Below are 16,306 nucleotides of genomic sequence, written 5' to 3' on the forward strand. Positions count from 1 at the left end.
ACAGGTGTGATCCTCTGACGCGTATGAATCCCCTTCCTGGGAATCGTATTTTCACAGAAGCCATATGGGGTATTTTTGAATGAAAAATGTCTAGTATCAGCAGGTAAAACGCAGATTAGCAAGCCGACGTCAAGCAGATATTGCGCTCGCCTGTGAATCCGGCTTTAGGAATGAATTTTCAAGGGTAAACCAGTCTTTACCCCCGGCGTACGGCCGGCCTTACGTGTTTATACCAAATGTGCGCTGATGCCAGGTTAGTGAGACCCATCTGGGTACACGTTGGGCTTCATCTGACCAGGCCAGGGTTTTCCGCTACTCAGTGATACAAGTTATACACTCGTTTGACCGCTAGAACTGTCTGTCTGCAGTTATAGCCCATCCGTGATAAGGAACACCGATTTGCGTGTTCAGACATGTTAGTTGGAGCGCCAGCATTGTGTTCAGCTGCTCTTTACTTGCAGCGCCTGTTAGTCAGATTCCTGACATCCTCCTCTGACCCCTTTTCAGTGATGAGTTGTTTCTGTCTATTAGATTCCCTTTCGCTGGATGCTTTTTTTAGCGCACCATTTTTTATATACACTCCACATTGCTGCACTAGAAAACCCCAGATGGTTGGCAGTGAGATCCTGGCGCTGATGACCGCGCCTCGCTGGAGTCACGCAGATCGCTGGATGATTTACATCTAATGTGGATTCACACTGAAACGGAGCCCAAAACTGGAACCCACAGTATTCTTAGCCACGCCCCTTACCGTATTGTGAACGCATCCACAATGCAAACCGACTGGGAATATTAGCGCCACCATACAGCGTCTGCATGTGGCGCTCCCTAAGGGCTCATTCACACTGACGGATGCGGGTTTATTTATGGGCCAAAACACGCAGTATTAATCGTGCTAATATATTTATAAATATAAGAACAGTATAAAACATCCGTGCCCTCACCCCGGACCGGCCTTGTGAGATGCTTTGGAAAATGTCCAGTATGTTCACATGTAGGGAATTTGGTGCAGATTTGTCTCAGCAGAAAATCCACTCCAAAATCTGTGGTATTGGTGTAGATTGCGGATCCGCATCAGACTTCAACTGAAGGGGTGAAATCTGCAGCAGGTCGACACTAATATCCGCAGTGCAAGATATGCTGTGAACTCGGCTGTAGGATATGTTACACGTGGCAGATATTGGTTCCGCAGCAGAGTTCACGCGGTCGTAAGCAAATTCTTGTCATTCAAATACACTGTATGGTTGTGCAGCTGAGAAGTGCTTGCGAAAGCATATTTCGTCGCCTCTGGGATGAATGTGTGTAAACACCCCGTGTGTTTGCGCACACAAATATACACAAAATTAATGCAATTTTGTGTATATGTGCGGAGTGGATATGCTGGATTCCAAATTTACACAAGCACAGAAAGAGTGAGTTGATTTCATTGGGTTCTTGCAGTGCACAAATGTGAGTGCGTGAAAAAAATGTGCTTATGTGAATGGACACATTAAAAGGTATTATGTATCACAAATCAGGCCATGTGAACTGGCACTAAGAGCCTGAGAGGAGCTAAGGACTCAATGTAAAATCAGACCCAAAGATTGTACCTCCACGGATAGTAACCCACATGCCAGTATCCAGAATAGCCAGCGGCTGCCTGTATACCGGTTGTGGGGTGTATCCTTCACTGGTGAGAAATGAGACACTGGTGGAGGCCTTGGGGCAATGGGTAGTTGTGATTGTAGGGAGGAGGGGTAGGCCTCCCTCGGGTTTTGGTAAGGGTGATTAGGGCAAGGAGGCGACATTGATGCAAAGTTGGGGTAAAGCAGAAATGGATGGATACTAGGAGGGGCAACACAGTTTGTGTAAGACATGGGCATGTTTCATAGGATCATTGGGTAAGACTGCGGGGTCCGGGGCAGATGAGCTGGCTGCAGCAGCGGCTTCTGGTTGTTCTGCTGGAGGATCTGCCACATTTATCAGGAGAGCAGAGTATTGGCACCGTATAGGGCGGAAGGGATGTCCGTGGACAATGAAGGGGGCCAGGTCTTGTGGATAGATATTCTGTCTGGTGACCGCCGTGTTCTAAAGTTTCATGGCATCAGCCGGAATCTTACTGACATCCACTGTCCAGTAGTTTCCTTTCGCCTGCGGTTTGTGCGGATCTTTCAGGACCTGAAAACAAAATGAAAAATAATTCAGCTGATGGCTTACTGGACAATTCTGGTTTACATGAAAGGCGAATGACAGGAGTTTTATTAATGATGACATCACTAATTACAGGCTGGTTGAACTCCGTCTTAGATGAATACATCTGCCTTTAGTACATGCGGCCTGGTGGCATCTTGTACTGCTGAGATGAATGTATGTAATGAGCTTTCTCCTTTACGGCATGTAGATGGAGCGGGCTCAGAGCTGAGCCCATGCCACATGCAATGGGAGTCAGCTGTAGTTGACAGCCGGGGTCCTGCTACAATGACTGGGATGGCAAAGAAGTCTGATCCCCACTGTTAATTTCTTAGATGCCCCAATCAATGTTGATTATGACATGTACAAGTCTACTGTAATAGAGGGAGGGGCTTACTCTGCCATCCTATCATGAAATACCAATAATATACCATGGCTTCTAATGGCAAAATGATATAGGGAATACATTGCAGGTCAGAAGAACTGCTGTGTATTATCTGTGCGATCATAGGATTGCAGGTTCAAGTCACCTACAGGGACATAAAAAAGGAAGAAAGAAAAACAAATAGTCAAAAAAAAATCTCCACCTAACTTTTTTTCAGCATTTTCTTTTTTTGTTTATGAAACGTGAATTTAAAAAACAATATATGTTTGTTATTGCTGTACAATACATTGAACACATCCCGCTGGGCAAACAAATCAATGATACAAAATCTAATAGCAATGATAAAGTAATATGTACACCAAAATGGTACCAATAAAAACTACAGCACATTATGCAAAAATCCAGCCCTCACAGAGCTCCATCCATGGCAACGTTCTGTGTTTTTGAATACAGTGATGCCAAAAGCTATATCTTTTTGTTATGCGAAATATGAAAAACCTAATAGTTTTTGTGTCGTCGTATTGACCTGCAGAATGTTTTGTGTCCTTTAGGGTGCATTCAGACAAGCGTGTTTATGTGCGTACATACGTGCGCTGCAGCAATGCAGGGGGGAAACACACCTGGCCACGACCAAATGCTGAGCATCTTGTCTTTATTCAGGCTTGATGAACAAAACAAAAAGTACTGGCATTCTCCAGATAACAGAAAGTTCAAGGAAAGTCCTTTTAAATAAGCAGTCCAGCAACAGTAACACAAAAGTCTTTGTAAACTCCAATAGGGCAAAGTAAAGCAAACCTTCCCAGCAGCGTGGTGCAGTGTCTCCAGCTCAGCACTCCGGGAGCCTCTGCTGCTCACACAGGACACACACCTCCTTCACCCATTTATATATCTCACCTGTCTGGGCCAGGTGGAACTGAGTCCTGGAGTGAGAGACGGAGCGGGTTTACATCACAGATGCTAGTTGTCTCTGCGATAGGTACCGTCCGTCCCACACTTTACCTCTCACTCTACTACAGCGCCCATAACCATGCGTCTATTAGAACCATCGGTTCCCTGTGGTGTGTTCACATGTCCCTGTTTTACAGGCATGCAAACGCGTGCACCATAGGTCCATGTAAATATTCCCCACAGGGAGTCCCCTCATCATTGAACACTGACAGCACTGTCACAGTGTTCAGTGACAAGGGGACTCCCCGTGGGGAGTAAAGAATCCGCTACCCCAGGTGTGACAGCTGTGGCAGAGAATCGCATAGCTCTCATTGATTTCAATGGGGCTACTGCTCCAGGCGGCCCCATTGAAAGCAATAGGATGCCAGCACCCTGGCAGTGATTTTTCAGGAAAGGGCTTTAAATATAAGCCCTTCCCTGAAAAACAATCTTAGTTGTAGTAAAAAAATAAAGAAAAAAAAACTATACTTACCTCTCCACTGCTGCCAGGGCTCAAGTACGTCTAGCTGCTTGGTTCCGTCATTGTAATGAAGTTTTTTCAGCAGGCAGGAATTTAAAATCCCCACCTGCTGAAAGGGCTGTGTCTGATTGGCTGATCGCCCAGCCAATCACAGGCAGCGCTCAGCCATTCATTAAAGGACAGCTGAGCGCTGCTGTGATTGGTCACAGTGCTCAGCCAATCACAGGCAGCACTTGGCCATTCACTGAATTCAATATGTCCAATTCATCCTTACCGGACATCATGTGTAGAGGAAAAGTCAGGAGGCTCCCATGTACATACAACAGTCAACCACCAGTCGAAACTGAATTATTGGGTTCAGATGACATTTCTGCAATGCATATCGAGGACTTAAAGGAGTTTTGTGGATTTGGGAAAAAGCTGTTTCTGCAAACGTAGCAGACCCTTTATTCTAACTCTGGACAACTTCTTTAAGAAATGGTTGTATTTTTTAAAAGTAATAAATTAAAACCCGTATAAGGGTGCGTTCACACATGTAGCTGATTTACTGTGGATTTAAGTACATATGTGCAGCAGATTTCACCCCTTCAATTTGATTTCAAAATGTGTGCCAAAATCTACAGAAAATCAGCAACATATTAATGCACCCTAAGGCTGCATTCACACAGGGCGGATTTGCCGCGGTTCTGCCGCAGCAGATCCGCCCACGGCAAAACCGCCCGCGGCTGCTAATCTCGGGATTAGCCAGCCATGTGGATGAGGTTTCTCAGAAACCTTTTCCACATGGGACGGCTAATCCGCAGCGGTAAATCCTGTTGAAACCGCGGCCGCCGCAGCCGCGGTTTCCAAGGATTGAGCATGTCTGTTTACCTTCGTTTTTTTGTTTATTTATGTCACGGCCGCGCTCTCCTCTATGGGAGCGCCGGCCGCAACGGAAACGCATGCGGCCGAGCCGCTTCAAAGCCACCGCGGCTTAAACCGCGGCGGTTCTCCCGGCGGAAATCTCGCGGTTTTTGCTGCGGCCAAACCGAGATTTCCGACGGGAATCCGCCCTGTGTGAACCCTGCCTAAGGGCTTTTACCCATCAGCGGGTTTTTTTTTTTAACACTGCGATATAACAGTTTTTTTTCAATGGGACTTTCTAATGTTAAAATTGCATCGCACAAAAATCGGAAGTTTGTGCATTTGCGATTTTAACATTAGAATGTCCCATTAAAAAAAACACAGCAATATTGCAGCGAGAGAAAAAAACGCTAGTGTGTAAAAAAGCCCTAATGCCTCCTTCCCACGAACGGATTTCCGCCGCGTAATTCGCGGCGGAAATCTGCTGCGCTGCCCGCAGCTATTAGGTTCTATTGAACCTAACAGCTCAGTGCTCACGGTGTGGAATTCCACCGCGGAATTCCGCGCCGTGAATTCACCCGTCCTCACCCGCGGCATGCTCTATTTGCCGTGGGTGTACATGCGGACGGCTTCCATTGCAGTCAATGGAAGCCGTCCGTTCACGCTATCTCCCGCTGTAGCACAGCGGAAGATAGCGTGAAAACGCTTCCCCGCCCACCACCGCGTCATGTGACGCGGCCGGGCGTGTCATGTGATGTGGCGGAGCTGTGCAGGGAAGCGAAATGCGGGAGCGAGGACGCGGGATCCGCAGATAAGTATGGGGTCTCCTGGGGACGCCGTGACTGGCTCGGAATTTCGCGGCGGAGCCCATCACAGCCGTGTGCAGCAAGCCTAAATTTGGTATTGCCATATTTATACAAACCCACAGAATAAAGCTAACATGTTGATTTTGCTGCACTATGAATATTACACGGCGCAATTGAGCTTTTTTCTTTTTCATCCCTCTTAAAAATGTTTAAAGTTTTCAATGGTACATTAAAGAGACTTTTCAGGAGTAGGTGAGAGAGTCTATGAGCTGAAATTAGGTGATCGGCCGATCCCGGATGTGAAAGGCAGACAAAGGGAAGGGGCTCCTCTGTCATCCATAGGATCATTGTGATATGATTGTGGAGCCCCGATGGGTTGCCATGGCACCTGAAGGCTTGGGTATAGCCTTAGAGTCTGCCAGCTACGGTGGCCAATGAGGTTCATCTTCTGGCCTACCTCATACGCTTTCTAATGCTTGCTAAACTGAAGTATAGTAGTGTATTAGATGATTGATGAAATAGGGTGATATTCAAGTCCACTTGTAGGACAAAAATTAAAAGTTAGATAAAATAGTAAAGATAAATACATCAAAATCCCACTTTTCTCCCTTTTAGGGCTCATGTCCACGGGCAAAATGTGATTTAAAATCCGCAGCGGATCTCCCGCGCGCGGATCCGCACCCCATAAAGATGCACTGACCACCCGCGGGTAGATAAATACCCGCGGATCGTCAATAAAAGAGATTTAAAAAAAAATGGAGCATGAAAAAATCTGGACCATGCTCCATTTTCATGCGGGTCTCCCGCGGGGTCGGCTCCCGCGGGCTTCTATTGAAGCCTATGGAAGCCGTCCGGATCCGCGGGAGACCAAAAATAGGAATTTAAAAGAATTACTCACCCGGAGCGGACCGTGAAGCTCTGCTCTTCCTCACGGCCGCATCTCCCTTGCTTCGGCTCGGCGGATGTGCCCGGCACATGCGCGCGGCACGTCGACGATGTGCCGCCGGCGTCAGGAATTCATCCGCCGGCCGAAAATGAAGATCCGGCCGTGAGGAAGAGCCGCCCGCTACGGACAGGTAAATGCTTAAAATTGCTATTTTCAGCCCTCATGTCCGCGGGGCAGGAGGGACCCGCTGCAGATTCTACATGTAGAATCTGCAGCGGATCTGATTTTCCCCGTGGACATGAGGCCTAAGGGTGCCTACCCACTAGCGGTTTTTTTTTCTGCTGCGAATTCGCTGCCTTTTTCTTTTCCAACGCACCAAAAACGCAAGGTGCCGTTTTTGCGTTGTTGGTGCATTGTGTTAACATTAGAAAGTCCCATTAACAATTGGAAAAAATAGGCAGCGAATTCGCAGCTGAAAAAAAAAAAAAAAACGCTAGTGAGTAGGCACCCTAATATGGTGGTATCGCTGCAAACGTTGCAAAAAGGATAGAATTTCTTACTGAAAATTCTCTTTTTCCGAGTCATCATGACGGCAGTACCTGGAGGTTGCCCCTTGACCTTGTAGGGACAGGAAGCAAGAGACTTCAAAAGGCTCCTCCTGCTTCCCATTCTCCAGTGTCTTCCAAATTACTTACATGGACATACCATGGAGGGTACCTTATCCGAACCTTAACAGAGATGATATGCCATAATGTCGCATGTACATTATGTATAGTAGTCTCTGGATATACATATCTATATACACACACGGATATACACGCATATGTGTGCTTTTTTTTTTTTTTTTATATGGGAGGGAATAACGTGCCGTCATGATGACTCAGTAAAAAGGAAACTTCGGTAAGAAATTCTATCCTTTTCTCCGGCGTCATCATGACGGCAGTACCTGGAGTTATACCAAATTACTTTTAGGGGGGGGACTATTGCCTGCAAGACCTTCCTACCGAACAACAGGTCCGAGGAGAGGTCGGTGTTTAATCTATAGTGTTTTGTAAATGTGTGCAGGCTAGACCACGTGGCCGCCCTGCATATCTGATCCGGCGTAGCCATGGCCCTTTCTGCCCAAGAGCATGCTACTGCTCTCGTCGAGTGGGCCTTGAGTCTATCTGGAATCGGCCTGTTGCTGAAAGAATACGCCTGCTGGATTGCTGTTTTTATCCAGCGGCTAATGGACCTCTTAGAAGCCGCCCTTCCTCTGCCCGGCTCCAGAAATTGAAAAAAGAGATGGCCAGTCTTTCTAAAGGGGGGTGTTTGTTCCAAATAACACAGGATGGCTCTTTTTACGCCCAGACTGTGGTATTCTCTCTCTTTATCGTTTTTGGGGTCCTGACAGAAGGATGCAAGGACAATCTCCTGCTGCCTAGGGAACTTTCAGGCTACCCTGGGTAAAAAGAAGGTCCATTTTTAATATGATTTTATCGTCCAGGACTAGTAAATATGATGTCTTACATGAAAGGGCCTGCATCTCACTAACCCACCTTGCCGTCATAACTGCGACTAAGAATATTGTTTTGAGGGTTAGCGTTTTTATCGATGTTTGATCAATAGGCTCGAAGGGGGGCCTACAGAGGCCTTTGAGTACTAAGTTTAAGTCCCAGGGGGGTACTGTACTACGGGATACCGGTCTCATCCTCTCCGCTGCCTTCATGAATCTGCGGATTAACCTATGATCGGCTAACAGTTGGTCCAGCACGGCCGAAAAGGCCGAAACCTGAACTTTAAGGGTCTCTGGTCTTAAGTTTTTATCCAGACCCTCCTGGAGGAAGTCCAATATCTCCGCCACCGATGTGTCTAGGTTGGAGACTTCCAACCCTCTCCAGGAAGAGAACCTCTTTCATATCTTGTTATAGATGGCGGTAGTTACAGGTTTGCAACACTGGCGCAGAGTTGATATTACCCTGGCGGACAGACCTTGTCTTAGCAGCACCTGTTCCTCAACATCCATGCTGTCCATTTCAGCCTCTGTACGTTGGGGCACAGAACTGGGCCCTGCGATAGGAGATCCTCTCTGGCTGCGAGGCGGATAGGATCTGCAATGGCCAGTTTTAGGTGCAAGGGAAACCACGCCCGCTTTTCCCAGTACGGGGCGACAAGTATGACGGTCGTACGGCTTTGCCGAATCTTCTGTAAGACTCTTGGGATAAGGGGAATGGGAGGGAAGGCATAGGCCAGACCGATGTCCCAGCTCTGAGAGAGCGCGTCTATCCCCTTGGCCCTGTCCCTTGGATTGAGGAAAAACTAATCGGGGCATTTTGTGTTTGTGCTGCTCGCAAGGAGGTCCACTCGCGGCCTGCTCCAGATGTCTATAATATGCTGGAACTCCTCCTTGTTCATGGACCACTCCCCTGGGTCCATGCATCTTCAGCTGAGGTAATCAGCTGTTGCATTCTGGGACCCCTTGAGGTGGACTGCTGTCAGGGACCGCACCGTGGCTTCGGCCCACCGGAAAATCCGGGCTGTCAATTTCAGGAGATGGTAATTCCTGGTGCCTCCCTGGTGGCAAATAAGGGGGACCGCAGTCACGTTATCTGAGAAGACCCTGACGTGTTCCCAGATGGCCATGAGCTCCCTGAAATTTGAGGTTTGGTCTCTAGTCCTTGGGCCCCATTCCCCTTGTAACAGGCGCTGTCTTACTTGTGCTCCCCAGCCGAGTTGGTTCGCATCGGTGACCACGCAAATGAATGGTTCCGCCACCCACGGGGATTCTGCTTTTAAATTACGCGCTGACTGCCATCAGTGAAGGGACCGAGTCACCGATAGTGACAGGGGCATCCTGGCGTCTAATGAGGTCGCTGCTCCATCCCAGTTGCCCAGGACGGCCCTCTGCAATGTTCTTGAATGTGCCTGGGCCCATCGTATGATCTGGGCCTCATGACATTGTGCATTCAGGAGTCTCATTCCGTCCCATATCGATATCTGCCTCTTACCTATATCTGTGGATTGCCTGTATTAGGCTCTCCCTCCTAGGTGGCGGTGAGGATAGGGTCTGTGACTCTGAGTTTATCCGCACCCCCAGGAATGTTTTGTGAATTTCGGGAAGGAGGCTGGACTTCTGGAAGTTTATGATCCACCCCAGCCTCTGGAATAGGGTGATGGCCCAAGTGGTATCTTCCTTTAAGGCTTCTGCCGAGGGTCCTATTAGTAGGAAGTCATCCAGGTAGGGAATTATATTAACGCCCGATACGTGAAGGTGCGCGACCATCTCCACCACGATCTTTGAAAAGACTCTGGGTGCTGTGGATATGCCGAATGGTAGGCACTGGAATTGGAAGTGACACAGGCGGCTTTCTATCTCGACCGCAAAGCGCAAATACTTATGATGTTCCTGCAAGATCGGGACATGGTAGTACGCTTCCTTCAGGTCAATTGTGCACATGTAGTCCCCCCTTTTTACTAGGGTTACTACTGACCTAATGGTTTCCATTTTAAATTTTTTATAAATGATATGCCTATTCAGGCCCTTCAGATTGAGGATCATCCGGTGCACACCGTTCGTTTTTTTTAACGAGGAATAGGGGAGAGTAGTACCCTAGTCCCTGCTCTACCGAGGGAACCTGTACTATAACCCCCATATGCAGCAGATTAGCGATCTCCTTTCTAAGGACATCCTGGAGGGCGGAGGATTGCGTGGAGGTAATCGTGAAGTTGTTTGGGGGGGCCGGACGAAAAACTCTATCCTGTACCCCTGGGATATCAACCGGAGAACCCACGGGTTATCTGTAATGCGCCGCCACTCCGCCCCAAACTTTAGCAATCTACCCCCCACCTGGGAATCCTCTACTGGGGTAGTGATTTCTTTAGTCTTACCCCTGCCGCCCTTGGGGTAGGACCAGCGGCCCGTCTTCCCTTTCCCCCGATAGGGTCTGTAGGCTGGTTGTCGCCTGGGGGGTAACGTGGTTCTTGCCTGGTCTGGGAAGCCGTGGGTTCTGTCTGCCGCTTTCTTCAGGATTTCTTCCAGATCTGCCCCGAAGATATGCTGGCCGTGGAAGGGAATGTTGCAGAATTTACTTTTGGACGCGGCATCCCCTTTCCAGGTCTTCAGCCAGATCGCCCACCTAGCCATATTGGAAGCGTCTGCCAGGAAGCCTGTTGCTAGTTTCAGCAGGGGTATGCATTCATGTATCTCTTCCCTAGATGCTCTCCGCTTGACCTGGTCGTCCAGCTCCCCCAGCCAGAGGAACATAGATCTTGTGATGGACGTAGCTGCGACATTCAATTCCAGGGTATAGGCTGCCGTTTGCCCTGCCCGCTTCATTAAGATGTCCACTTTATTGTCCATGGGATCCCTTGGTGTGACGAGTCCTCAAAGGGAAGCGCTGTCTTCCTGGCCATCCTGGCCACCTGCGCGTCTACCTTTGGGACATCCTCATAAATCCGCACGTCGTCCTCCGCGAACCGGAGCCTCTCTTTGTATTCCCGTGGCAGATACAGATGTTTATCTGCGCAGGCCCACTCATCGGCGATTACCTTCTTCAAGGTGGGATTCACCGGGAACACGGTCTTGTTTCTCGCTCTGAGCCCGCCGAACATATCGTCCTAAACGGATCTCGGCTCGACCGTGTCTTCTATCTTCATGGTGTCTCTCACCGCCTTTACTAGTTGGTCGAGATCACCTGACGAAAAGTAATACTTTTTATTTTTGTCTTTAGCGTCGGGGGGAAAGTCGAATAACTCGCCTTTGGAAAATTCACTCAATGACTGCTCTGAGTCTGAGCTCATTAGCGGCGCATAACTGGGCCTCTTGGGGGCTCTTTTTTCCCGCTGGGCTGGGGGAAGGCTTGAAATAGATGCCCGGACTTCTTCCCTAACAAGGGACCTTCTGTCCTCCATGAACGCCGACTGTTCCTCTTTGAGGATTTTTGCCGTGCATTCTGGGCATAGTGCTTTTTTTTGTACGCCTAGTCTAGTTTTTTAAAACACAGGGAGCATTTCCTGTGCCTTTTCTTGGGATTCTGTTTCGTTTTGGCGGATTCCCTGTTCTGCAACGATACATGCATATGCGTAAAAAAAACCCCGTACGCTGCGCCCCATAAAACCAATTTTGTACATATTGCACCCTTTGGTTTTTAGATGGAACACTCACGGTGTGTAGGGCCTCCACATCGGTCTCTCTGGTTGTCATGATGCCGGGAGGGGAGCTTTAAGACAGACCTGTGCCTGGGTGCACCTTCTGTAAAGGTGTCCTGCAGTGGAGGCTTGCTGGGGGGATTTTTTGAATTTCCCAGGCTCTACTTCCGGGTTTGCCCAGCGTGTGACGTCACCGCGTCGTGCCGTCATTAGCCACGCCCCCTATCATCGCGCGCGGCCGCGCTGGAGTCTGTTGCCAGTAGGAGAGGGGTCTTGGAGCTTCTGGCCTGCCACTCTCCCCAGGCACGGTGGTGGTGAAGAGGGGGGGGGGACGGGACACAGTACCTGTGGTCCACCGACCCCCGGACCGCGATGGAAGAGAGGTCTTAGAGCCTCTGGCCCGCCGATCTCCTCGGTGCTGCGGTGGTGTATCGGGGAGGCAGAGCCTGAGGCCCACCATTCCCCTGGACCGCGGATAAGGAAAAAAGGAGGTAAGAATGGAGGTGAACCTGTGGTCCGCACTCCCCGTCAACTTTTCAGCTCCCTGGAGGGAGCTCTCTTGCATGTCCCTGTAGGGACAGGAAGCACTGGAGAATGGGAGGCAGGAGGAGCCTTTTCAAGTCTCTTGCTTCCTGTCCCTACAAGGTCAAGGGGCAACCTCCAGGTACTGCCGTCATGATGACGCTGGGGAAAAGAAGACCTATTTAAATTTGGTATTGATGTAATAGTCCTGGACTGCAGAATTAATTTACCATATCGATGCTGTGCGGTGAACAGTGTTAAAAATCAAGCAAGAATTGCAGATTTTATTAATTTTGCCTTTAGAAAAAATGGAATAAAAAGCAATCAAAATGTCAAAGGTTCCCAAAATTTGAATAAATGAAGCCAACGTTCATCCTGCAAAAAACAAGCCCTCCTAGGGCTAGTTCAACAGAAAGTGTATAGCGTTATGGCTCCTGTAATGAGACAATGAAAAATACTGAAAAAAAATTGATTGGTTATGATGGCGCAAACCGGCTTTGCCACTAAGAGGTTAATAAATCTCCCAACTAGATATGGAAAAGTCAGCATCACTTATAAGAGGTATATCACTCCCGTAAATTCTACCACCGCAGTCCATTATTGGGTCCTTTATCTTTTCTGAAGCATTCGTTAGAAGACAAGTTGTGTCTGGAGTCTTTCCATCCCTGGTAATCTCCCTTGAAGAAGGGAAATATGTTGCTGACCTATTGAAAAATCTAGAAAAAAAAAAAAACAACAAACATTCAGTCCTGGAGTCTGTTAATAAACTACGGTGCAGAAGTACTGCTATGTATTATCTGAATAGGATCACAGTTTTAAGTCCTTTACAGGGATATCAACAGCGATATGGTATCAAGTCATCTAAACAATAAATTGAACACACTATTTATCTCGCAAGGCAAATGCCCAATTGTGTTTTTTTTTTCATTTTGCCTCCCAAAAATGCAATAAAAGCGATCAATAAGGTATTACATGCTCCAGAATGTTACCAAGAAAAAAGACTACAGCTATCTCACACAAAAAAAGGCCTTAACAGCATCGTCTATGGAAAAATGAAGAAGTTTAGGGTTTTTAAATGCAGTAATGCCAAAAACAAATTTCCACAAAATGGTTCTTATTGTGCAAAAGAGTAAAATCCTAAGAAAAACCCCATCTAATTCTAGTATCACCATAATTGTATCGACCACCAGAAAAAAAATGTCATCATGTTATTTATATTGCATGGTGAATACCTTAAAAAAATGGCAGAATTGATGTGCTCTTTCACGCTGCCCCCTCCCAAATAATAAGGTATACATTATATGTACCCCAAAATCATACCACTAAAAACTACAACTCGCCATACGAAGAGCGATCCCTCATATGGCGTTGGCTGAAAAATGAGTTAATTACTTTTGAAAAGTGAAAAAGCAAAAAAACATCATTGCATGTTTAGGGTGCATTCCCACGAACGTATATCGGCTCGGTTTTCACGCCGAGCCGATATACGTTGTCCTCGTGTGCAGGGGGGGGGGGGAGGAGGATGAAAGAGCCAGGAGGAGGAACTGAGCTCCTGCCCCCTCTCTGCCTCCTCTCCGCCCCTCTGCACTATTTGCAATGGTGAGAGGCGGGGTGGGGCTAATTCTCGGCACGTAGCCCCGCCTCCACCCCTCCCCATTGCAAATAGTGTAGAGGGGCGGAGAGGAGGCAGAGAGGGGGCGGGAGCTCAGTTCCTGCTGCTGGATCTTCCATCCCCCCCCCATCCTGCACACGAGGACAACGTATATCGGATCGGCGTGAAAACCGAGCCGATATACGTTCGTCTGAATGCAGCCTTAGGTAGGCGTCCTTAAGGGCTTAACAAGAAGTTTTGAGTACTTTGTATCTGGATAATGGCTGCAGCTGTTGGTCAGTTCCTACTTGCCAATCACTCCCCTGCGTTTCCAGGTCATTAAGCTCTCTTACCTGGGACACCTTGAGCTTCTTTTCTGGAGAGCCTTGTATTACCAGTGCAATCATGGCCAGGTAGGAATATGGAGGCTTGGCGTATCGCTGGTAATTCTTTTTCTTCCCAGGGGTCTTCTCTATCTTCTTAGAAGCATCCATGGGGTCTGCATCATGCAGAAGACTTCTCCCTTCCCCTGAACTACTCTCCCTGTTGGAGTCCATCTGCAGCATCTGCTCCATGCTGGGCAGGTCAGTTGCCGGCACGTAGGTTGGATCCCAGGGATGGTATGGGTAGGACATGTCCCGCTCTTGTGTTCACCAAGGATGGAAAGCGAAGAGGTAGAGTCCACTGTGGTCTTCACTGGTCCCAATGCTATATCTGATGTGACACTGGGCCCCATTGAATAAAACCTCGATAAGTCATTTCACCCCAACTCCAGCATTGCTATGTAAATGCCTTCAAACCCATTGCTGGTTACCCCGCATTATTATTGTTATAGAAAAACCTCTATGCTTACAGACAATAATATTGAGTCTACACTTTAGTTTCAGTCCTTGGGTGTGATCCATCCATGTGTTGTGTGTGTGTGTATGTATTATATATATATATATATATATATATATATATATATATATATAAAAATAAATATGGATGGGGCTACTCCATTGTCAAGTGATGAGATGTTGGATGGGAGTGCACTATTTCATGGAACTAGGGTGGTGTAAATGATAGGATGAGGGGTTTAAGTGTGATGGTGGAAACTGGCAACACCTACATCACAACAGACATACTCAACCAGTCCAACCAGCAGTCATTCAACTGCTCAGGTGTCAATAGATCTATCTAAGGGGAGGAGACTTTGGACAAACTGAAGACTGGGTAACTGGGGTGTGAGAATCGATTATGCCAACCCCTCTAGCTGTCAAATCTGACCTAAAATGTCCTCCTGAAACACAGTCCTGTTTCTCTAATCTCCCGAAGGATTCACGAATGACCATTATCAGATTGTCCACCTCCACTGGACGTCTCCTACCAAACATCTGGGTACAGTACAATACTTGGTCAATGAGTTTCAGAAATAGGGACCCTTTGTATCCTGGTCGGATGTATGAGGGGCCTTTGCCAGGATCCTCCTCAGTGACTGTTCTCCTTAGTGCTTGATGATGTTCTATATGAAAGTTAAGAGAAACAAATTAAAAACTTGACAGTTCTACGAAGTGAAAGTGCTGTATAAAGTTATGATCTCAAAGTTTCAATGTATTTCTAAGATCAATTAAATTTAAAAAATTGGTTCTGATATTTGTGCAGTGAAGCATAGGAGCTCCATTGGGCTATAACAAGAGTGTTCATGCAAAATTTTCAGACAACTGTAGTTGGCCATGGTTAGGATCATCAGTACTTTTCATCCTTTTCACTTTTGATATACTGTTTTACACCCATCTATGTGCTGCTGCAGAAAATGGCCACTTCCACTTCAAACTCAGGCTAAAGGGGCGTGAGCACTCAGTAATGATGTTTGCATGTCATTACCACTCAAGCCTCGTACACCAGTATATCACAGGCTGCATTTTGTTTCCATTGGGAGTGTGCATGACTTCACAGCCAATCAATGCTGTGTGAGCTAAGCCTACCTCCTCCTTACAGTAGTGCTGCTCCTGGAACCACTGTGGTTATAAGTAGTGCTGTACATTATCCTACAATGGGGAACATGCATAGTTAGGCCAGGCTCATATGAATAGGTCAGATTCTGCATGCGGATTTCTGCAGCAGATGACCTGCAAATGGTCACTTACACGTGCTGATGCACACGTATGGACAGCGTATTGTCCGCGTGAAAGAAAGAAAGATCACAAGTTGTCCCACACCCTAGTAACACCTTTCTATCACTCAGGCAACCACCTAGGTGACATTCTCTTGTGCTGTTACGGTGATATTCTGAGAGCCTTCAGAACGGAATACTGTTGTCTGGCCTTGGCTGGTTTTATACTACTATTTTTGGAAGTAGTATAAACTATTTGAAAATCCCCCACTTATGCTTAAATGAATATTGCTTTTCTATAATTAGAATACTGCTAAAAATCCTGAAGCAGAAGTCATCAGACGAGATTTATTTGTGTTCTAGTTGGCTTATCTTTGACCTTACAAGATACCTGACTATGGCGGTGGAGGAACGTCTTCTACTTATATTAAGGTTAGTATGAGTGCTGACGGGCCCTTTTTAGCTGCCGGACTG

At 47.4% G+C, this 16,306-nt stretch overlaps 1 pseudogene; it reads right to left on the reverse strand.

Annotated features, from left to right (window-relative positions):
• Positions 1 to 1,559: 1,559 nt before the first annotated feature.
• LOC136578734 (forkhead activin signal transducer 3-like) lies at positions 1,560 to 14,372 on the reverse strand (annotated as a pseudogene).
• Positions 14,373 to 16,306: the final 1,934 nt, after the last annotated feature.

This window comes from Eleutherodactylus coqui, chromosome 9 (assembly GCF_035609145.1).
Source record: "Eleutherodactylus coqui strain aEleCoq1 chromosome 9, aEleCoq1.hap1, whole genome shotgun sequence".
In the NCBI taxonomy this organism is placed as follows: Eukaryota; Metazoa; Chordata; class Amphibia; order Anura; family Eleutherodactylidae; genus Eleutherodactylus; species Eleutherodactylus coqui.